The following is a 26,243-nucleotide window of genomic DNA, read 5'->3' as shown; positions in this document are numbered from 1 at the left end:
AAAAAAACAAATGAGCATGGGTAATGTTAGGTTGCAAGTTCTGTTCCAAAACAAATACTGACATCTTAACAACATTCAACAAATCATTCCCAAACAATATGGCATTTAAATTTTGTTTGATGACAAAGAGAGAGAGAAAGAGAGAGTTAACCTCCGTAGTAAGCCCTTCAAATGATTTACATTTGACATGACTGCCAGACAGTCCTTTTCCCTCAGCCTTTTCCCACCTACTCCATGCCATTATGAAGGTCTCTGCAGAGTCTGCTCACCACAGCAATTTATTCCATTGGGTTAGCAGCCTTTATATCAAGATGTAATTTTGTAGATTCAGGATACTTGGTTCTCTACCCCTTCTATCACTGCTGTTCTGGGTGATAGTCCATAGTGTAAATTCACATCAGGCCTCCCTCCTCTCACTCTATGGTCTCCAGCGAGAACCGAACCAGCTCCTTTACACTCTGGTCATGTTGTTTCTCCTCCATCTTACAAATCCTTCTGGTAGCTTTTCTCTAGACTTTCCATAGTCTAAAGTAAGGTCTCCAGAACTGCACACAGAATTCAAGGTGCAACATGACAATGCCCAAAGCAGCAAAGTAAAAGTTTGGTAAAACTCCTTTGATTCCTTTCTTTCTGTCATCATGACTTCTGATCTCACCATCCAGTACCTCACATTGGTGTTTTTTGGTCTAAGTAACTACTTCCTGTAATCGCTGACTCTCAGCCACCATCTTTCACCTACCTGGTCAGCCTTTCTTAACCAACATCAACAAACTTGAATAGTATCCTTCCTTAGAATCCTCTCAATCATCCCACTCTTAGACATGTCTTTGAGTCATCAGTGAAGAAGCTAATCCTGTTATCTGTACACTCAGATATTTCTAAAATTAACACATTGTATAGTACTGGACCCAGGATCTCCCTTGCTGTATTCCTTTACTATATTCCTGACATCACCATGAAATATTAGAGTAGGCATGTGATCATTTCAAAGATGGATGGCATTTATTCTTTATTTAATATGCACCTACATAGTGAGGCATATGATATTGACTGCATAGAAATAACTTAAAAATCCAGTAATGTTCTAAAAATTAGTGTCTGTGCACTTTGATGCTCAAAACAAGCTGATTTTAACCATATGAATAAATTTAAAAATGCATTAGAAATTACTGGAAATATCACTCATCATAGTTGTGTACCTTTGGAAATAATTTTGCACATGGGGCAACATGGTTTGAAGCATAGACAGGCTCTTATGAGTGGGTTTATAAATTACAAAGTATAAAAGAGCCTCTGAAGAATGGGTTTATAACCTAAGAAAAATAAAACAGGCTCTGATGACTGGATTTATAACCCACGACTATAGTCTGGCAATCTTAGCGGTAGTTATAATGTTGAGGGGGGGGGTTGCAGGGGCTTTGCCTCCACAAACAAAATTTCTCTTTAAAGCACATGTAGTTTATTAAGCTCAGTAAAAAGGGCTTTGATGAAACAGTCTGTCAAGGAATATTTTTGTTGGCTGTTAACATAAATAAACTGTCCCTGAGACTCTTTGCAGTCATACAAGTGACAAAGCCTTACAAAACCAGAATATAAAACACACTCCTCATCCAATGCACGAACGTGAACTGTCACAAACTCTACCACAAACAAAAGGTCGAGCACTAGAGGCAGTTATAAAAAAATCTTCTTTAATACAAATGAAAGTTAAGCTCTTTCACCCACTGAATGTAGGCTTCATCAGAACAATAATACAAAATCTGCAGACGACTTAAATATTAATTTTGGCGCCAAAATGTCCATTTAAAAAAAAATTTCTTAAAGTGAACTTACATGATATATACTTCACATTATGTATTGAATAATTAATTGTGCTTCATAAAAAACTATTGTACTATATAGAAAAATATATATTAAATAAATGCATCACTCCAATATATTAAATATATAAAATATAATAATTAATATATATATTAATAAGTATATATATATATATATATATATATATATATATATATATATATATATATATATTAAATTTATAACAAGATATTCACTTGAGTCAAAATAAACATCATTTATGTTAAAAATAAATAATTTCTACTAACTGAAATTCCTACTCATGTAAATATCTGGAAAACTGTAAAATATAAATTATATATAATATAAAATTCATTTATATGTCAACTAATGTTTGTTTTTTTGGCTTTGCCCGGTTAGGAGTCGCAACAGCAGAATTCTGGTCCACTAATGATTGGCAGTCGATTTTTATGGTGCCAATATACCAGCCCGACGCCCAACCTTCAGCGAAGGCACGCCCATTCATGCATGTCTTTCGGAGGCCACTCGACCGCGGGGAGGACATGCAGACTCCACACAGAAGGCACTCCAGCAGAGAATCGAGCAGGAGAACATTTACATGTCAACCAATAAGACACCTAACTAACACAAATAAAAAACATACATAAAAAATATAAAAAATATATATAATATATATATTTCATTGATGTAGATGTATATATATATATATATATATATATATATATATATATATATATATATATATATATATATATATATATATAAATATATATATATATGTGTGTATCTGTGAGATATAATTAAATACCATTTCATTCACCTTATGAACTCACATATACCTGAACATTAATACAATTAAACATAACTTCGTTTGCATTTTTGAATCAAAACTGGTTTAATTGTGATATGATCATTGAGCCCAGGCAGTGTAGATGCATCTGTGAAAAGTTGCCACCAGACCTCCTTGTATCCCAGAGCAGCCTTATAGTTGCCTCCCTGGGGATCTATCTTAATATTCTCCAAAATAGAGAACTTAAATGTATGATGGTCACCCCATTTCTCAATGTGCCTAAAGAGTGCGTTGTTGTAATCACTTAATCTAATACTGTACATATGATCAAAAATTCTCTTTTTTAGGCTCCTTTCGGTCTTTCCTGTGTAATACCCTGTACATACTATACATTTAGCCATATATATCACTAGTTTGGAGTTGCAGTTCCCCTGCCTAAATATAATCTTTGTTTTGTTAACATTGTCCAATGTCACTCCTTCATCCTCCATAATAGTGTGAAATTGATTGCAGCGACCACATTTAGTTGTATATTTAGTACTAGTAAATCATCCACTACTTATTCTACCATGCTCTAAGTACATCTTTATGTTACATCCCATTTTGAACACAAAATTAGGCTTTTCCCCCAATATATCTCTAATTTCCTTATCAGATTTCATTACATTCCAGTTCCTAGTCAATATACTTTTAACCTCATTAACATAAGGACCATACTCAAGAATGGATGCACGTTGATATCTTTCATTCTCCTTTTTATTTACTCCTAAAAGTGGGGGGTATCTCTTACCCCATTCATTAATAACATATTTCTTAACATCATTCATCATCTGTCTGGGATATCCCCTTTCACTAAATAAATGCATAATGAATTCTAATTCATCTATCATATCTGTATAAGTGGAAGTCATATGTGCTGCTGTTATGCATTGTCCCTTAAAAATACTGTACATCAATTTTCTGGGGTGGTTACTAGTGTATTCCAAATAACTGTTGGAGAAAGTACTTTTTCGAAATATTCTTGATTTAAATCCCCTCGCTCCACTGGAAATAAATGTGTCCAAGTATGCTATCCCCTCACAATTGCACGTATATGTGAACCTCAAATAACTGCTACCTTTGTTCAGATATTCAAAAAAATTATTTAGACTCTCAAGGTTACCGTATGTCATCCAAAAACCTAGATTAATGTCTAATGTGCTTATAATATCCACTGTTGAAGATGACCGAATCTTCCCAATCCAACATAACCGGATTAGCAAACACAGGGGCGCAAGCCGCCCCCATTGTAACTCCTCTGGTCTGTCGATAATGTTCACCCTCAAAGTGGATATAGTTGTGTTCCAGCACAATAGACATACACTCCGGTATTAGACTCACCTTGTCCCAGTCCAAATTAGCATATTTCGTAATGCTGTTGCAAAAATCTTCCAATTCCTCTTGCTTGGGGATACATGAAAAGAGGTCTACTACGTCAATAGTGACATAAATTAGTTCTTCTCTACATAGGTCTGTGGTAAAACTACCCAAGAATTCCCAGGAGTCCTTAACCATATGAGGAATTCTAACATATAGATGTTTTTACCATGTGTCAATTGCCACACCTAATGGGAATGTTTTAGACTGACTTCCTGAAATTATAGGACAAGGGGGGGGGGGGTTGTTGATGTTTTTGTGAACTTTAGGAATACCCACTATTGTTGCTAATATCGGATGTTCGACCTTCAAAAAGTTATATGTATCAACTGTAATTCTGCTATCAATCAAAAATTATTCTATAAACTTATCTATGCGATTGTATGCAATATGTATTTCGTTTATAGACACAGTTTCATAATTCCCTGACTGCTGAAGAATTTCATACATTTTCATAGTGTATTCCATGGCATCATATATAACAGCTCCCCCTCCCTTGTCCGGCTTCATTATTCAAATGTTTAGATCCTCCTTAAGATCTTTAATTAAACTTAATTCATCATCAGACAAATTACTTTAAAAAACATTAAGCCCTTTGAGGGACAAACAGTATACAACACATGTTTATCTAAGCTCTCCAAAGAACTACTCACTTTGGAGCAAGCATTAAGAAATAAGAAAATACATAAATTTCAAAGGGATGTGGCTGATTATGCAGAAACTAAGAAATATTTGAGGTTTAGGGAGGGGGATTCGGGACAAACTAGATTTAGAAAAAAGAGACCAAGGTCTATATTGAAAAAGTCTAAGACAGATTTCAGCAGTACATCAGGGGAAAAATCCCCAACCACTGAACCTGAACATGTACTTATTCAAGAGTCCCCAGTGCATAAGAAAATGAAAAGTATGGATCACCCTTTAGGGTTAAGCGACACAGGGGGGTAGAAAGCATAGGCACAGATACAGTCAAGAATTTGGAAACACTACTGGACGTACTCATACAGAAATAAACGTTTACCAAAATGTACATGAATTTTTGGACTTAGCTGTTGAAGAGGGAATTATAAATAAAAATACTCAGAAACAACTTACAGTGACAGATCCACATAGACAATTTTTTTATTTATTGCCCAAAATTCGTAAAAATTAAAAAAAAAACACCTGGTAGACCTATTGTATCAGGAAAGGGTTCATTAACAGAACCACTTTCGGAATTCTTGACTTTATATCTGCAACCTCTTTTGAGTTTAGTTAGATCAAGGTTGAAAGACACGACTGAATTCCTACAAATTGTGGCAGATTCCCAACTTGAGCCCGGTTGGTGGATGTGCACCCTTGATGTTAAATCTTTATATACTAACATCCCGCACTGGGCCGGGTTACAGGCCGTTGAATATTGGTTGGCCAAGGGTAATCTTTATCCACCGGGTTTCAATACTTTGATATTATGTTTGGTGGAACAGGTACTAACCAAGAATGTTTTTTATTTTTATCAGGATTGTTATTGGCAAGTCCAAAGTACAGCAAAGGGGGCATCATTTGCACCAATATATGCCGACCTATTTATGGGGTTCCTAAAGGAACAGCTTATCTATGACAGGGCCCATAATATCTATATAGAGGAATTGGACATCTGGCGTAGGTACCTTGACGACTGCTGGCTCATTTGGAAGTCTGATCAGGAATATCTATTGGAGTTCATTCAATACCTAAATGACAACAAGTGGGGGTATTGAATTTACTCTCAATATGCAGTACAGTGAAATTCAATACTTGGATGTTTCTGTCACTAGAAATAGTGATAATACACTTGATACAAACATTTTCAGAAAATATCCACAATATAATAGCTTGAGGGATGTCAACAGTCTACACCCAAAACATATTATAAGAAATATTCCCAAATCTCAGTTTTTGAGGATTAAAAGGATATGCTCCAATCAGGCAAGTTATCAATACTATCAGCATGACTTAAAGAACAGACTTATGGCCAGAGGATATAAATCGGGTCATATCATGTCAGCATATATTTGGGCGGAATAATTTAACAGAAATGAGTTGCTTAGCTATAAAGAAAAAAACAATACAGGGTTTGTCCCCATTAGATTTGTGACCACATTTGGTAGGAATACTAATGTTATTAAAAACGTGATCAATAGTAATTGGAATATTCTACTAGCTAACCCATCATTGGCTAATATTCTTGCTTTAGAGTGCCAGTTTTCATACAGGAGAGGTCGTACTTTGGGATCATATCTGAACTTACATAAAAAGGGAAGACAGATGAATACGTGTGGTACACAACTCACACTTTCTGGTGATCAACTAAGGGGTTCCTTTTCCTGTGGCCATTGTTCATTTTGTGTATATATGAGGAAATCTAAAGAATTTTCTAGCAGGAGTACAACAAAAGTTTTTGAGATTAGATGTTTTGGCAATTGTGGGACGAATTGGGTCATATATCTTGCCACTTGTTCCTGTTCTGTCTTTTTTATTGGGCAGACTTCAAGACCGTTGAGAATCAGGATGTCAGAACATTTTAGTGACATTAGGAACAAATGTCTATCCAGTGCTTTATACAAACATGTATTGTCCCATACCAGTGCAAAGTTTCAGTTTCAAATTATTGATGCCATCAGGGTTGATATTAATAAATTTGGAAGGCACGATATGCTTTATAGCAAAGAAAAGGCTTGGATTATTAGACTGGGGGGGGTATTTACCCCAGGTCTTAATGATCATTTATAAGATGATATATACATATAAGTTGTTCAATCAGGCTTGCTTGTTTTCACAGTGTAAATATTAAGATATGAAACATTTTCTGCTTTCAGTATGTATACATAAAAAATTTAGATTTTTATGCTCATTTTTATTTTTTGGTATTATATCTTTAAATGTGCAATTGTCCTTACTTATTTACTTATTAGCCAGTTATCTTATGGCTATATTAAGTCAGTTGATGGAGTGTCATGCTATCACTGAAGAAGGCTTTGTGCTGAAACCGGTCTGTTGTTTGGGTCAGAATAAATGAATATTGAAAACATTCACTCTGGGTGCTGGCTGCCTTTTTGACTTTGAGCTCTCTATTTTGGCCATGCACCTGCCTGTCATGCGAATTCTTCTTTGGATTGCGTCAGTTATGAAACTGTGTCTATAAACAAAATACATATTGCATACAATTGCATAGATATGTTTATAGAAGAATTTTTGATTGATAACAGAATTACAGTTGATACATATAACTTTTTGAAGGTTGAACATCCGATATTAGCAACCATAGTGGGTATTCCTAAGGTTCACAAAAACATCAATGACCCCCCCTTTTGTCCTATAATTTCAGGAAGTCAGTCTAAAACATTCCCATTAGGTGTGGCAATTGACACATGGTTAAAACATCTATATGTTAGAATTCCTCATATGGTTAAGGACTCCTGGGAATTCTTGGGTAGTTTTACCACAGACTTATGTAGAGAAGAACTAATTTATGTCACTATTGACGTAGTAGACCTCTTTTCATGTATCTCCAAGCAAGAGGGATTGGAAGCTTTTTGCAACAGCATTAGGAAATATGCAAATTTGGACTGGGACAAGGTGAGTCTAATACTGGAGTGTATGTCTATTGGGCTGGAACACAACTATATCCACTTTGAGGGTGAACATTATCGACAGACCAGAGGAGTTGCAATGCGGGCGGCTTGTGCCCCTATGTTTGCTAATCTGGTTATGTTGGATTGGGAAGATTCGTTCATCTTCAAGAGTGGATATTATAAGCACATTAGACATTACTCCAGGTTTTTGGATGACATATTTATCTTATGGGACGGTAACCTTGAGAGTCTAAACAATTTTTTTAAATATCTGAATAAAGGTAGCAGTTATTTGAGGTTCACATATACATGCAATTGTGAGGGGGTAGCATACTTGGACACATTTATTTCCAGTGGAGCGAGGGAATTTAAATCAAGAATATTTCGAAAAAGTACTTTCTCCAACAGTTATTTAGAATACACTAGCAACCACCCCAGAAAATTGATGTACAGTATTTTTAAGGGACAATGCATAACAGCAGCACGTATGACTTCCACTTATACAGATATGATTGATGAATTAGAATTCATTATGCATTTATTTAGTGAAAGGGGATATCCCAGACAGATGATGAATGATGTTAAGAAATATGTTATTAATGAATGAGGTAAGAGATACCCCCCACTTTTAGGAGTAAATAAAAAGGAGAATGACAGTAGATTTTCAGAAACCACCAATGAAAGATATCAACGTGCATCCATTCTTGAGTATGGTCCTTATGTTAATAAGGTTAAAAGTACATTAACTAGGAACTGGAATGTAATGATATCTGATAAGGAAATTAGAGATATATTGGGGGGAAAAGCCTAATTTTGTGTTCAAAATGGGATGTAACATAAAGATATATTTAGAGCATGGTAGAATAAGTAGTGGATGGTTTACTAGTACTAAACATACAACTAAATGTGGTCGCTGCAATCAATGTCACACTATTATGGAGGATGAAGGAGTGACATTGGACAAGGTTAACAAAACAAAGATTATATTTAGGCAGGGGAACTGCAACTCCAAACTAGTGATATATATGGATAAATGTATAGTATGTACAGGGTATTACACAGGAAAGTCCGAAAGGAGCCTAAAAAAGAGAATTTATGATCATATGTACAGTATTAGATAAAGTGATTACAACAACGCACTCTTTAGGCACATTGAGAAATGGGGTGACCATCATACATTTAAGTTCGCTCTTTTGGAGAATATTAAGATAGATCCCCGGGGAGGCAACTATAAGGCTTCTCTGGGATACAAGGAGGTCTAGTGGCAATTTTTCACAGATGCATCTACACTGCCTGGGCTCAATGATCATATAACAATTAAACCAGTTTTGATTCAAAAATGCAAACGAAGTTATGTTTAGTTGTATTAATGCTCAGCTATATGTGAGTTCATAAGGTGAATGAAATGGTATTTAATTATATCTCACAGATATATATATATATATATATATATATATATATATATATATATATATATATATATATATATATATACACAAACACACACACACACACACACACACATCTACATCAATGAAATATATATATATTTTTATATTTTTTATGTATGTTTTTTATTTGTGTTATTTAGGTGTATTATTAGTTGACATATAAATGAATTTTATATTATATATAATTTATATTTTACAACAATTTTCCAGATATATGCATGAGTAGGAATTTCAGTTAGTAGAAATTATTTTTTTTTTACATAAATGATATTTATTTTGACTCAAGTGAATATCTTGTTATAAATGTAATATATATATATTTTATTAATATATATATTAATTATTATATTTTATATATTTAATATATTGGAGTGATGCATTTATTTAATATATATATATTTTATATAGTACAATATTTTTTTATGAAGCACAATTAATTATTCAATACATAATGTGAAGTATATATCATGTAAGTTCACTTTAAGAATTTTTTTTTAAATGGACATTTTGGCGCCAAAATTAGTATTTAAGTGGTCTGCAGATTTTGTATTATTGTTCTGATGAAGCCTACATTCAGTGGGTGAAAGCGCTTAACTTTCATTTGTATTAAAGAAGTTTTTTTAGTACTGCCTCTAGTGCTTGACCTTTTGTTTGTGGTGGAGTTTGTGACAGTTCGCATCCGTGCATTGGATGAGGAGTGTGTTTTAGTAGACTGAACGCAACTGATTTTCATAATGAGAATATACATAACTTTCACATGGCAAATACAATATGGCAATGAATGAAAAATACAGGTAGGTCATACAGTAAAAACAGCATAGAAAAAAAGACAAAATATATACTAAATCCAAACACACAAAACATAAAGGAACAGTTTCATGACAATATATTGCACACTTGAATACATATCAGACAATGTCAGTGGTGACCATTAGAAATGTTATGATCTGCATAATATGGAGACTGAAAGGTTGATAACTCGAACTTACGTACACTAAGTCTGAGATTGCCATTTTTTTAATATTCCATTTTTTCTGATATATGGTGATCTCAAAGTTTGTATATATAAGTATAAATAAATAAATAATGTTCAGGGGGTGTAGGGGACTTGCCTTCACACCTGGGGTGCAGAGGGGCTTGTCCTTCTGCAAAAAACAAGTTTAATGGAGAAAAGTGATGTGTGATATTTCACTCTTCTCCTGTATTTTTGATCTTTTTTTCAGTGTCGAGGCACCCAGTATTATGACTGTCAATATTTCAACAGGGCGCCATAGTAGACAGGATGCGTAAGAAGATAAAGGAGAGACAAAACAGTTACAGAATGAGAATGTAACACGCTAACTTTAAAGAGAGGCTAGGAACACTCATTGTAAATCAGGAGTTTAAAACAAATAAAAAAAGTGTGTAGATGGAAGGCAAGAGAATGTATCAACAGATCCATGCAGTGAAACCTGTGAGCAACAGATCCATGCTGTGAAACCTGTGAGCAACAGATCCATACAGTGAAACCTGTGAGCAACAGATCCATGCAGTGAAACCTGTGAAAAACAGATCCATGCAGTGAAACATGTGAAAAACAGATCCATGCAGTGAAACCTGTGAGCCACAGATCCATGCTGTGAAACCTGTGAGCAACAGATCCATGCAGTGAAACCTGTGAGCAACAGATGCATGCAGTGAAACCTGTGAAAAACAGATCCATGCAGTGAAACATGTGAGCAACAGATCCAGGCTGTGAAACCTGTGAGCAACAGATCCATGCAGTGAAACCTGTGAGCAACAGATCCATGCTGTGAAACCTGTGAGCAACAGATCCATGCTGTGAAACCTGTGAGCAACAGAACAGATCCATGCAGTGAAACCTGTGAGCAACAGATCCATGCTGTGAAACCTGTGAGCAACAGATCCATGCAGTGAAACCTGTGAGCAACAGATCCATGCTGTGAAACCTGTGAGCAACAGATCCATGCTGTGAAACCTGTGAGCAACAGATCCAGGCTGTGAAACCTGTGAGCAACAGATCCAGGCTGTGAAACCTGTGAGCAAAAGATCCATGCAGTGAAACCTGTGAGCAACTAATCCATGCAGTGAAACCTGCGAGCAGCCTGGATGACTGGAACATGAAAAGCAGGGCAGAGAGAGGCAAATCCTCATGGGTGCATTGTATAACATGTGAACCTGCAGGAAGACGTGTTTGGAAAAGCAGAATGAGATCTATGCATAGGCAGGTCAAAAAATTAGTGATAAAAAAATCAAAGTTAGGTTCAAAGATTTGTAGTAGGCTAACTACCCTTGTGGGCCATTTCAAGCCTAGCCAATTACCCCATGTGAGATTCAAACCCTGCACCTTGTGTCTGTAAGGTAAACACCTTAACCATTATGCCATCCTCCCATCCCACACATAGGAGAGGTGTTTTTCATATAAAGAGGGGGCATGAGGATTTGGCGATTAAGGATCACAGAATGTGCTGACTACCTTCTTCTTTTGCATTATTGCCCATTGGCTCTCCCTAGACCAGCCACTAGCAGTCCACATCACTATCCCACATTCATGGGGTCAGGCTGTCTCTCTCCCACATGATGGGTAAGCCACTGTTATTCACTCATTCTCATCCAGCCCGCACAGCCTCTCTTGTCCATAGGCAACTACTCAAACCCAGGTTGTCTGGGCCATAGTCATGGCTTTATCTGACTGTGCCATGTAGCCAACAGAGTCTAGAAGAAATGTAAGCTTGGAAATGTTCAGAATCAGAGATATTTCTCATGTGAGTTAAACTGGAGTTCAAGAATGATGCCTATATAGAAGGATTTTATTAACATAACTAGGTAATTTAAAACTGATGGTACCTTCATTTTGGCTTCTAAGCCTACATGATGGGGATGTGAAAGAGCAAAAAAGAGGAAGACAATAAACTGTCTTTTGGCTTTTCCCAGCTTGGGGTCACCACAGTGGAACTCCAGTCCACTAATGATTGGCAGTGAATATTTACAGTGTCGAGTTGGCACAAGAAGGCACACCCATGCACCTATCTGCATGTCTTTAAACTCACTAGACCGCAGGGATGACATGCAGACTCCACAAAGAAGGTGCTTCAGCTGAGAATCGAACCAGAAAATCTCTTGATGTAAGGCGACAATGCTAACCACTGCACCAGCACAGCCTAGCATAAAAGAGGAGGACAATGCTTCCATCCATGGGACCGGACAACATCCCAGGCTGCGTTTTACATGAACTTCAGAACGAACTGGCTCCCCACTTAAGCACCATGTTCAATAATAGCCTTGCATCAGGCTTTGTGCCCACTGAATGGCGCACAGCAGCATTTATCCCACTCCACAAAGGGGAAGCCACCACTGATCCTGGGAACTATCAACCTATTAGCCTGACGAGCCTGGTCTGCAACGCCATGGAACGTATCATCATGGAACTTATAAACAAAGAAATTGGTAACCTCCAAACTCTGGATCCCACCCAGTTCGGGTTTGTGAAAGGCAGATCATGCCTCCTGAACCTGATCGACTTCTTTGAGGCAGTCACCAAAGCCTGGATGAGGGTAAGGTGGTTCACACAGCCTACCTTGACCTTGCAAAGGCTTTCGACACCATCCCCCATTCTGGAATTATAGCTAAACTCACTAAACTAGGTATAAATCCCTATCTCACAAGATGGGTTGCCAACTGGCTCACTGACAGAACCCACACTGTAAAAGTTGCAGACTCCAAATCTGACCTCAAACCAGTGACAAGTGGAGTACCATAGGGTTCCATCCTAGGACCGCTCCTGTTTGGTATCAACTTCTCTGAAGTACAGGCTAACACAGAAGGCCTCTGGCTAATGAAGTTCACAGATGACTGCAAACTAGGAGCCATAGTCAAGTCCCCAAATGATGTGGACATCCTACAGAAGGGCCTCACTGAGACAGATGCCTGGTGTCAGAGCCATGGCCTCAAGCTCAATGCCAAAAAGTGCAGTGTCATCCCCTTTGGTAAAAACTATGCACCCATGAACTACCACATAGGCAGCAATCTACTTAACACTGAATGCGTGATAAGAGACCTTGGGACACAGGTGGACAGTAGTCTCTCCTTTGATAGTCACATTGCCACAGTAGTCAGGAAGTCCTTCTACGTGGCACACATCATCATAAAAGGGTTCTCATCCAGGAAAAAAGAGGTCATTGTTCCCCTCTACTCGTCAGTCATTAAACCCATTATAGAGTACAATGCCCCTTTTGGAATGTACCTCACAAGACATCTGCAGCAGCTGGAAAGGCCACAGAAGTACCTCACAAAGAGGATTACTGGCCTCAAACAAATGCCCTACACTGACCGCCTCAAAAAACTCCAGCTTTACTCTGTAGCATATCGCCTACTCCAAGGTGATCTCTGCCTAACATATAAAGCTATGTCAAACCCAGAGCTGTTGGACATGCTACACCTAAATAAATCCCAATCCCTCTGAGCTGCATGCTCTAGGGACCTAAACCTTGTCACCACAATAAACAGGACACGCTGGAGGGATAGATTCCTGTCCCAAAGACTTTCTATACTCTGGAACAAGCTACTCATCTATGTCAAGCAAAGTTCTTCATTAGCACTCTTCAAGAAAAATCTTGATGAGTGGATGGGAAATAAGAAATACACCCCGGGGATCACTTCTGTGTCTCTGCTGGACAGTGGCACAGGAAAATAATTTTCTTGGGAGGCGTAAGCTATGGAACCTTGCTGGCTAGGCTTACGTAGGCCTTTGGGCCGATAGCCTAGTACCTACCTATGAACCTATAAATAATTTGTTGAAGTAGAAAAATTAGTAAAATTGATCTACACTGACAAGAAGACATATATTTTTTCTATTTGTTGCTGACCAACTATTGACTTCACTGCCACTGCTCATCTGCTTTGTGGCTGGGCCAAACATGGGAAACATCAACAAGGCAGCCATCGGCATTTTTTGGCTTCATTCATGACTGAAGCATTTTACTTTGATCAGCTTTTTTTTTTTTTAAACAAGAAACATATTTATTAAATTATCTTGTATGACATAGGCAATGTTACATTTATATAAATGAAAACAAACCATATTGATATCATTTTAGTTGCAAAATTATACATTACAAACCACACGAACACAATTGTAGTTGCAAACATTATACATCACTTATAATCTATCCAGTCATTATCAGTCAAACATTACATAATTCATTCAAATCCTGCCTTCTTTTAAACCTCATTCCTCCCACAATTCCCATTTTTTTCCTTTGTAATTTGCTCCTACCCTTTTCTAAAGATCCCAATTCAAGTTGTTATTTTATCTCTGTTACTATATTCACTACATCTAGTAAAGTTGGTTTAGACTTTGATTTCCATTTTCTATTAATTTCTTTTTGGCAGCCATCATAGTTAGACTTAGCAAGGCCTTACTATGTCTAAGCAATTCCAATTCTGTATCATAGCTCATAAAAAATCATTTCCTTAGTTTCACCAATTTGCTCACCCAGTATCCCTGACACAGTAGTCTGCAGGGAATCTTTAAAGTCTTCGAACTCATTACACTCACAGAAAATATGTTCCCAGTTACCTCTTTCTTCTTCATCACACTTCCAACATTTGCTGTGTACCCGAGAAAAAGTTTGTTGGAGTCTACTTGGGGTATAAAAATACACATGCAAACATTTCCAAGCAAAGATCCTAAATCTTCTAGACTTTGTTGCATATCTGTGAGACATACATACATATATTCCTCCATTGCTTCTTTGTGAATTGCTTATCCAGTCTCTCTTCCCATTCCTATCTACCCTCCCCTGATTGAGTCGTATAGTTATCATGCAATATTTTATATGCTCTGCTAATTATTCCTTTTTTAAAGGCAGCTCCTGTTCCAGGTTCTACTAAAAACTATACCAGTGTTGACCTTTCATTTAGGACCCCCCTATTTCTTTCTCTTGGCTAAAGTCTGATATCAGTCCTTGATTGGGAAGGCAATCTCTAACCTGCACTCCAAATAAATTCTTGGCATCTTCCCATTCTGTTACTTTCCCTCTCTAGTTATTTGCTCCCAATACCCTGGTTCCTTTGCCAGTTTTCTCCAACAAATTCCAGCCCCCTCTTGCCTATTGTCTGTATCCCTAATTGTAGTCATCCCTATCAGCAGAATCTCCTTTCACCATTCCCGTGTTGGCTTAGTTCTCAGAATACTTTCTGCTAGTTTATGGATATAATATTCTGTATGATTATTGTTATTCTCCTTAAAGGTCTGCATCCAAAATCTTTCTTGAACTTCCCCCGTTTCATCATCATCATCACTTTCCACTTTGAACTATAGGTTTCTGCTTGTGCAATGTATAGGAGCCTTAACTGTGTAGCTCTGAAATACCCCTTCAACTTGGGTAATCCCAATCCGCCCTGTTCTATTGCATGAATAAGATTATCCCACTTGACTCTTGCCATCTTCCCCTCCAAGATAAAGTCCTTCAGCTGTTTATTAATTGCTATCCACAACCTCTCCTCTGCTTGATAAAAATATGCCTAGCCTGTGTATAAGACTCATGGGACTAAAAACATTTGAATTGCTTGTATCATAATATCAATATCCATATAACAGAGCTTCCATTTCCTCAGTTTTTGTATTATCTTCTGTTTAGTCTCTTCCCACATATCCTTAGCTGCCACACCAGAATCATTTTTAATCCATATTCCTAAATACTTCATTTTATCATGTCCCAATCAATATGGATATTGCTGAACCAATTTGTGTGTGGGTACATAATTTACTGCTACTGCCTTTGTTTTAGCTTCATTAATTTTGTATCCTGAAAAGATTTGAAACTGCCTGAAAATGTTCCACAACAATGAAATGTCCTTTTCTGGTTTTATCAGGCATAAAATAATATCATCTGCAAATACAGCCAGCTTTCATCGACTACCATACCAATTATATGCTTGAATTTCTGAGTCCCTTATTTTCTTTTACATCGGTTCTAAATATAAAGCAAATAAAAAAGGAGAAAAAGGACACCCCTGTCTGGTTCCTCTGCTCGAGCAGAAATGATCAGAGAGGACCCCACCCACTTGAATTTTTGCCTCAGATCCCTCACATATCTTCCTAATCAGCCTTACAATTTTATCAGGGAATGCAAATGGTGCCTTTGCCCTGCTCATAACGTCCCAGCTTACTCTGTCAAATGCTTTCCCTGCATCAAGACCCAGCAACAACAATTGTATTTTTTACATTTACTTTGATCGGCTTTCAATCATACATGGAGCGTTACAGGTCTACATCACTGACTCTTCTTAAAAATGAAAAGCCGGTCATTGAAATACATCATACATAAATATAACTGCATCATGAAGCACGATCAGCTCTATAGATTCATACATAAATTCTAGGCCATCAGTCACAGACTATTACAAGCCTAGCCAAGGCCATCAGTCACAGACTATTACAAGCCTAGCCAAGGCCATCAGTCACCGACTATTACAAGCCTAGCCAATAACACCCCTAGAAAAACATCAAACCCTGCACCTTCCTTCTGTGAAGTAAAGACCTTAACCATTATGACAATCCCTCCCTCTAAACTCAACTCTGTTGGGACTCAAACCCACAACTTTTGAATGATTTTACCATTTCATTAGAAGTCCAGTGTGTTATCCAGTGTGCCACAAAGCGACTAGTGCTTTCAGCAGAATGTTATTAGCTTCTCATTAGTATAGTGGTGTTAAACATTATCTGGCAGCTTCAGCATTACTGGTTCAAGCCTAAGCATGTCCGTGTGGTTCTAATCGATAAAATGATGGCCATTTAATTATTTATCTTTCTGTATTTTTTATTTGTTTTGTGTTTTATTTATTTTGTTTGTGTTTTCGCTGCTTACTGCCTTTTATTGACCAGCTTTATGTTTTTAAGGAGAGTTAGCAATGTAGACTTTCAAATCTCTGTGTATGATTAAAAGCAAATCAGAGTAAAGTGTTTTGATCAGAAATTAGGGAGCCGTGGATTTCTTCTTATATCCCCTAACCTCTCAGTACACACACAGCTAACAATTCAATAGGTAGGTGTGAAATATGTGTCTGCACTGGGCTGTACCTCACTTTCACAAGATATTTAAATGAGCAGGAAAATTCCTGCCCACTTTTGATAAACACCACAGGTAGATTTTCTGGGCTTAACCAGGAAAATTATACATTGAGCATATGCCCCAGACTGTGCATATTCCCACCATCCACCCCTGGAAAAGGTAAGTGGGCTATACCCCTTCGTTCGTCTCCCACCTCATCTAATGCCTGTGCTGGGACTGTGTTGCTACAGGGCTACAATCCAGCCCTCAGACTCTATCTCTGCAATCCTCCACTCAGTCTGTGAAACCACAAAAAGGTAGCAGTTTTGCCTATATACCAGCCATCTGCTACAGGTGCAGCCTTCTGACCCTTTTTCTGGAAAAGTGACTTATTAAGTTATTATTCACTGGAACACAACAGCACATTTTTCACAAACACCTGTACAGTGTGAAAGTAAGGATTACAACTGCTGTTGCCATATTTACACACTTACCAGTTTCATAGGATCATAGGTAGGGACTAGGCTATCTGCCCAAGGGCATTTATAAGCCTAGCCAGAGTGTGTCAGCTTTCACTGCCCGATTGATTAATTAACTGAGCCTCTGTCAAGAAGAGCCAATGAAGTGATCACAGAGGTGTATTTTCTGTTACCCATCCACTCAAGGTTTCTCTTGAAGAGTGTTAGTGAGGGGCTCTGCCTAATGTAGTTAGGAATTTTGTTCCAAAGCATGGGGAGTCTCTGTGACAGGAATCTATCCCTCCAGCATGTTCTATTTATTGTTGTAGCAAGGTTTAGCTTACTAGAGCAAGTAGCTCGCAGTGGCTTGGATTTCTTTAGGTGGAGCATGTCCATCAATTCTGAGTTGGACATGGCTTTGTAAGTCAGGCAGAGATCAGCTCTGAGTAAGCGATATGCAACTGAGTACAGCTGGAGTTTTTCCAGTCGGGCTGCATAGGACATATATTTGAGGCCAGTAATCCTCTTGGTGAGGTACTTTTGTGGTCTTTCCAGCTGTTGGAAGTGTCTTGTGAGGTACATCCCAAATGGGGCATTGTATTCTATGATGGGTCTCATGAGTGACGAGTAGAGGGGCACTATAACCTTTTTATTTCTAGATGCGAACCCTTTAGTAATTAGATGGGCCACATAGAAGGATTTCCTAACTACTTTGGCAATATGATTATCAAAGGAGAGATTACTATCTACCTGGGTCCCCAGATCTCTTATTACTTCTTACTCACCCTGCCTTCTATGTCCTGGAGTGTTTGTACACTTAGTGTTTGTACACTTCTGTGTGTCTTTGTGTGTGTGTGTGTGTGTGTGTGTGTGTGTGTGTGTGTGTGTGTGTGTGTGTGTGTGTGTGTGTGTGTGTGTGTGTATATATATATATATATATATATATATATATGCATGTGTTTACATGTGTGTGAGTGCATGCATGAATGTGTGTGTGTGTGTGTGTGTGTGTGTGTGTGTGTGTGTGTGTGTGTGTGTGTGTGTGTGTGTGTGTGTGTGTGTGTATGTGTGTGTGTGTGTGTGTGTGTGTGTGCGTGTGTTGGGGTGCTAAATGGTGTACTTTGGAATCCTGCAGCTGTGAGTTACTGGAACAGACTCCTAAGCCACATAAAACAAAGTTCATCCCTGTCCATTTTCAAGTGCAATTTAGACCTATGGATGGAAAACAGAAAATTTAACTCAGGATTGCCCCTGTATCACAAATGGACAAAGCAGCTGCTAAATGCTTTATCCCATGCATGGGTCCCCTCAAATTATCTACAACATTTTTCCAGTTATTCTCATTAGGAGTAATATATAATTATTGACCATGGGATGGGTAAGGTCAATCTATAATCAAATGGGAAAGGTTATTTCAAGCACAAAAAGGCAAATTGGCTAGGCTTAAAATGACCCACAATGGCAGCTAGCCTACTACTTACCTATGAACATATGCAAGTAAACTTATCAAATAACAGTAGGTGTTTCAATGATCACTGCTGCAGTAGGTTAAGCTATACTGGTTATACCTTGCATAGGATAGAACAGTCGTCCTGCTTCCAAATACTTTTTTTCCCCTTGTTAAACCTGTGGGTGGACTGTAAAGCATATACCCCACTTTATGTTATTAATATTTAGCAGGACACTAAAGGGAAATAATAAATAATTGTAAGTAAAGCAATTTTTGTTTTTATTTGTATAAAACATTTCTTGATAAAAAGTGCATGTTTTATTGTAAAACAGTTTTGTATACTGTGCAGTCAGGGGTACTTTAAATTTGTGTGTATGTGTGTGTGTGTGTGTGTGTGGGGGTCATTTGTATGCGTTAAACATATTAAAGAAACCAAGTAATTTTTTTAGTTGTGCAAAATATAGGCTTAACAGTATAACAAGAGAAGAAAGACTGGACAGCAGCAAATTTAAGATAGTATGCTGTGATCATAGGCAGCTGGGTTGGGGTGGGGTGTAAGTGCACAGATTATATTATATGTAGAATTAAGACATTTTTCCTGTTTTACAGGGGTGGCTATCTATATTAATATCTGTGGCTTAAGCTATAAAAAAGTATTTTTTGTAAACAAATAGACTTGAAAATAAGACAAAATGATGAAAGCCATGAAAAAATGGTAAGTTTCTTCTGTCTACAATGATACTAGCTCGTTTTTCAATTAGCAAATGTTCTCAGTGGGAGACAAGAAGCCTGCAGCTGAAGGCACTTGGCCAGGGGAATTAATTTATAAAGATTTCTTCATGTGTCTACAAACTTGTTAGTTTTTTTTCTTTTCTCATTGTTGACTAATTTTTACATGGAAAAGAACAGTCTACAGGTGCAAGCAATTAATTCTGAGAGGTCTAAACATTCTTTGCTGGGGGAAATGTACAATGTAAAGGTACAGTGGCAAGCAGTTCAGTGACAAATAACATTTGAAATTATGGGAAGTGAATAGGAGATAGTAGCTTTACCAGCAGCCCTAATACTTTAATGTGTTTAATGGAACAGAGCACAATTTAGTTTTATTTAAAGAGACCCAGCACACTTTTTTCCTTAGGGTTAAAAGGTAATGTCTTTTGAACGCATGCAACCTTTTTTTCACATCTTGGAAAGAAACAGAGAAGAGACAGCAATCAGTGTAAGTGGGAACACAGGGTGTAGCATGCACTTTAGCATGGGTAACTCTAATTTCAGCTCATTAACACCTATCTGGTGTGGAATGTCACACGTTTAGCAGCCTACACGCATCTTGCATTGCACAGCATTTATTTTGTGTACAATAAAAAGTAATAAAGCCATACAAATAACAATGTTGAGTAAAAAGGTATTCTTTGCAGTGATAATAATATCATAATCCGTAAATGCTATAATTTATTATAATGTACACAAACCCCCAATTACATGTTTTGTTAAACTTTCTCAGACAAATTGTCATGTCTTGAAACTGTACTACCTAGACATATATTGTTAGAACATTTTTGTTAACAAGACAGGCTTTCACATAACAACAAGAAATTCCTCTACCAATGTATGTTTATTGAGATATTTACAGAAATATGAACTCATATGCTTAATTTCATAATTAGTAATATAAATAACACTGAATATATATAAAGATGTACAACTTACAGTGCAAATATCAAAGACAGTTTTCTTCAATAAAATCTAAGGTTTCAACTGAAACCATGCAATATTTTGTAAGTTATTTGGTTTCTGAAATATTAAGTACACACACAAATAGTGTTTATTTTCATAATTACTAACCAACTAGCAATATTTCAGGTATAATGTGATATAAATGGAAACTGACAATGGATGTTCCTGTTTCCCCTGTTTCCCTGTTTCCCACCATGGCATTTCTTACCATGCCCCCTCAATAACACATGGGGTTCTCAATTATAAAAATATTATCATAAATATGAAAATATGAATAATAAGTGACAAATTAATTGATTAATTTCTCTATTGCAGGGCAACAATCTTAGTGTCATTTTGTTAATGACTCTTTGCACTTTCCAGTTCTGCCTATTATTAGCTGACAAATCACTTGGTTAAAAAAGCCAGCCAAAAAAGGTCTGGATGTCTTAAGAGGCTATTGGTGTGAACTGGGAATATACAAAATGGTGTTATAGACTTGACTTACATTAGGTAATTCTGTGTGGACAGATGTAAGTTTGGGAAATTGTTCCTGTCTGGAAGGTTAAACTTCATTTGTTGAAAATGTACATGGTTTTATATATTGCTTCTAAGTTAATAAGGCATGAGGGGTTCTGAATTTTTGGATGGTTTTCCTTGAAGCAAAAAGTGTTGAAAAATGTGACATAGTTTCAAATGGAGATTAGAAGCAACAACTGTATGACAGATCAGCCTGCTGAAAATTGCATGTAGGACAAAAGATGGAAATACACATTCAGAAACCGTCATATATATAATAGGTGGGACAATACCTTTTTATCATAATAGTTACTTTATCCATATTATCCTGAAACATAAATGTCCCTACAGGTATAGACAAAAAAGAAAGAGTATTGAATTATGTTAAGAAATGCAGAGTGCAAATACCAATGCAGCAGGAGAAACATTTGTAAAAAAAAAAAAAAAAAAAAAAAGGAGCATGTGCATTTGACAAAGAATTTCAGGATAGATATTCAGCAGAATATCAGGGACAAAGGAAAAGGGAATTAATTATGATAATTGCTAGAGGGGAATCAATAGTGATAGAAGAAGAAAAAAGACAATAATAGTGGATTTGTGGTAGTAATGGGCTAATGGCAAGGGAGGGTGATTACACCAGCTTGTTTTTATATTACATCAAAAACTGCTGTTATGGAGCTTGTGAAAAGTTTGGGAGAAATAATCAGCTTTCAGCAGGGAATATTACTTATAGGTGGAGGCTGGGAACTTGATCTGCAATACTGAAGATGTATCAGGGGAACCTAAAAAAAAGAAAATATAAAAAAGAGGGTAGATTTCTAAAGAAATTTATGAAAATATTTTATATGAAAGACTTGAATTCAGTAGTAGGAACTTAAACAGAATTTAAGTTTTATTCTCTAAGGCACAATAGCTTGGTTAGAATGGATAGAACTTATATTTCACAGGAACATGTGCATCTAATCGAAAGCTTCAAAACACATCCAATAACTATCTGAGATCACGCACCAATAAAAATGAAGATAAAAATACAGTGTAATGAAGTAAAAATGAGACACTGGCACTTTCCCCTCCTTTCTGTAAAAAAGAAAGGAATTCAACAAATGGGTAGTAGAAATTATTCAAGACTTGTTAGGAAGACAGAAATGTATCCAGAAGCGATAGCTTGTGAGTGGGGTAAAATAAAAATGAGGTTTAAAAATAGGATATAATTAAAAGAGAAAGATATATGTTTAAGAAATAAGAGAAATTATTTAGAAGGGCTGACAAGGGTTAAAGTACTGCAGAGGTCTAAAGAGAAAATAAGGAGGTATTTGGATAATATGTATTAGTTTAGAAAGATTGCTGTTAAACAGTTATTTTTTAATAACTCCAGAGCACAAAAGCTATTAATACAATGACTGAGGCAGCAGAAGGTAGAAAGTGCTGTTGACTAACTTAGGGACATATTGCCCAGATTTTCACAGAATGTCCAGATCAGATTTTTGCCTCATAGTTTTGGTCTGTTTCTCATAAAATCTATGGTTTTCTATAAAATCACTGGGATGATCTGAGGATTGAAGTCACTAAATATTAATATACATTTGAGTTTCAGACTTCGTATTCCTCAACAGATGCATGCTAAGCCAAATCCTATTAATCTATCTACAAATCTTTTTTTAGCTACATCATAAAATTAAGAAATAATGTCCAACAATACACTGAGCTCATCCATAATACCATCAACCATTCTGACCATGAGGTAGCTAATATATTAGTAGACAGATTTAGTAAGAAATGAACCCCTTCTACTCAGATTCTTAACCCACTATTCCTGAGAAGTTAGTTTACCAAGTAGTCTTAAAATCCCTGTAAAAGGCTAAAATAATACTTCCATGTGACCAGGCAACATGCCAGGCTGCATTCTCATTACTGCTACTAGGTACTATCTGAGACTCTGTGGAAACTGTTCAACCTCTCCTATACAAGTGTGGCCCTCCTGTACACACCTGAGTATTTATAGACACATCAGCTATGGAATGTGTCATAGCAGAACTCATTTATACAGACAAGGACATCTTAAATGATGTTGATCTCAATTAGTTTGTTTTGTGAAGGGTAGGTCCTTCTCCTGAACCTAGTAAGCTTAATTGTAAAAGGTTACAGGGGCTGTTGACAGTGGTCATTCTGTGCACACTGCTTATTTTGACCTGGACAAGGCTTTTGATAATATCCCCCATGCTGGTATTACTAAACAATTAGACAAACTTAATGCAAACCCCTATAATGTCCACTGGACTATGAATTAACTAGCCAAAAGTTTTGAGCTTTGAGCAGCCTATCTGTCCCAGGAGGAGAGGTTTCAGCCCAGAAATTAGTAGTTTATTGGCCATTTTGGGCTAATTTCTATCTCTTTCATTTCCCTGCTATAAAAACCGCATTTGCCCAGTTTTGTGCACTGAACAGCGCTGGTCAGCTAGGGTATAACTATTCCCGGCTCCACAAAGTCTCCTCTTCAATTTTTCCCTTGGAACTAGACAAACTTTCACCTTAAGCACTCAAGATATTAATTTCTCAGCCTGGCACTTGCTCAAAACTCACAGCAAGCACTTATAAACCCTAGCACTAGACCCCCCTATACTGTACAGAAGGACGAGGCTCTCTATTTGACCTTACCAGCTATTCAGTAAAACAATTCACTGTACCTGTGCAAGGCATGTCCAAAGGGCAGTTTCAGGTGTACTCTCCAGTCCAACTGGTGAATCTGGACAACCCTCTCCTCCTACCACCAAACACTAATACAGGCAAGAGATGCAATTATACAGCCAAACTGGAGGCTAAGCTCTCTCAACCCAAGACTAGATCAGACAGTCAAGAGGAGAAAAGAAATACTTGCATCACACCACCAGTGTCACATAGACCCATCAAACCAGCACTGGCAAAAAACACACATAAATACACGAAAACATACTTAGAGGCTCTAAACAAAAATCTGCAAAAGCAACAGAGATCTCCAAAGCCTACATCCAAGCAACCTCCACCCCCAAACACAAACCATGAAACACATACTTCACAAAACCAGTGTACCACGCAATGCCAGCCCTTAAGGCAAAATACCATACCCAACATACTAGTAATAGGTGACTCTATAGTCAGGCACACTGGCATCCCACTCACTAGGCTGAATAAGGAGAATGCTACTGTTAGCTGCCTGTCAGGTGCGAGGATTCGCCACATAACACAAGCACTCAGGTCACTCCAGAACAAGTACAAATATGACTCTGTCATTGTCCATGTTTGGTGTGAATGACCTGAGCCATACCACCCTGGACTACATGAAAAGAGACATGGAAGAGCTCTCTGATCATGTAGCCCAGGCCGGTATGACCCTGACCCTGAGTAACATCATGCCCTCACCAAGAATGATACCACGGTACAAAGAAAAAATTATCAATGTCAACAACTGGCTAAGTTTCTGGTGTCATTCAAAGGTGATCCAGTGTCTGTCTGCCTGGGATGACATGCTCGACAAGCCATGCTGCTTCACTAGAGACAGCTTGCACCTGTCACCCTTAGGCTTTCGAATACTGGCCAAGGCTCGTTCCACCCCCATAGTGCCTTTTTTAGGCAAGGCTCAAAAGACAAACCCACCGCCATAAATAGCACAAGTAACAAAAAACTGATGGTAATGCTACTCAATGCCAGAAGTCTAAACCTCAAAATGCAAGCACTCGAGGCACTCCTCAGTATGGAGAAAATCAATATATGTGCAGTAACAGAAACCTGGTTTAAGGCTCCAGAGAGCACCCCAGCACTACCAGACTAAAACTCATACCATACATTTCGGTCACAGAACCAGGACTGAAATACAAAAGGCAGGGCCATATCCATATTCATCAAGGATACCCACACCTCCAGGTTAGTGGCACAGCATGATGCTTCAGAGATCATCCACGTGCAACTAACAATGGGCAAAACTGCAATTCAAATTGTAGCTTGCTACAGATCATCCACCATGACCCCAGACCCTCATTCCGCATTTCTGGAAACACTGGGAAACATAAAGGTCCTACCAAACACCCTAATATTGGGTGATTTCAATTACCCAAACATTAACTGGGAGAACTACTCAAGTACTACCCAACATTTCCTAGAATTTATAAACTCAAATGCCCTGGATCAACTGGTCAACACTCCCACCAGAGGTGACAACATATTGGACCTGGTCATCACCAACATGGGTGACCGGTGTTCCACACTGGAGGTCAACCCCTCGCTGGTTAGATCTGACCATAAACAAATCACTTTGGATATCCACATTCTGCTCCCACCCCCAGACAAGGAAACCACCATGAAAAACATTTCAAAAGCAAACTTCACATTACTTAAAACCGAGGTGGAAAGTTTCAAAGCCCCCATGCTAAATGATAACGCTGTCCAAGCTGCAAAATCCTTTACTAATGCATTCTAAGGCACCTACAAGAATGCATGGATCATGCTATCCAAGCAAAACCAAGACTCACTCCTCCAAGAAATGGAAACCAGTCTGGTGGACCCCTGCCATAAACAAACTATACAATAGAAGGAGGAAACTAGTACAGAAAAGAGTAAAATCCCAAGAGGGGAAGACATCCCTGATCAGTATCAGCAAGAAACTACGATCCCTCATAAAATCATCCAAGGCGAGCTTCAAAAGAAAAATTGCCAAGGACTCCAAGGATAACCACAAGGCATTCCTTAGCTATGTCAAGAATCTAAGTGGCATTGCTCAGAATGGCACAAAATACACTGAACCGACAGATATCTCCAACATCCTGGCAGACAGGTTCAGTGCAAACTTCACCCCCCTCTCACACCCGAAAGGGCCCATAACCATACCAGAAGAATGTAGAGCCCCTGAAATCACAGACACTCAGGTTAAAATAGCCCTCTCCAAAGCCAAAAACACAGCATCAATGGGACCGGATGGTGTCCCAGGCTGCGTCCTACATGAGCTCAA

At 37.7% G+C, this 26,243-nt stretch overlaps 1 protein-coding gene across 1 annotated transcript in view; it reads right to left on the bottom strand.

Annotated features, from left to right (window-relative positions):
- The window catches only part of MYO7A (myosin VIIA), a 1,588,820-nt gene that overhangs the window by 1,119,211 nt on the left and 443,366 nt on the right, over nucleotides 1-26,243 (bottom strand). The window lies entirely within an intron of this gene.

This window comes from Protopterus annectens, chromosome 5.part1 (assembly GCF_019279795.1).
Source record: "Protopterus annectens isolate FY-2018-M chromosome 5.part1, PAN1.0, whole genome shotgun sequence".
NCBI classification, from domain to species: domain Eukaryota; kingdom Metazoa; phylum Chordata; order Ceratodontiformes; family Protopteridae; genus Protopterus; species Protopterus annectens.
This window is presented reverse-complemented; position numbering and strand designations above follow the sequence as displayed.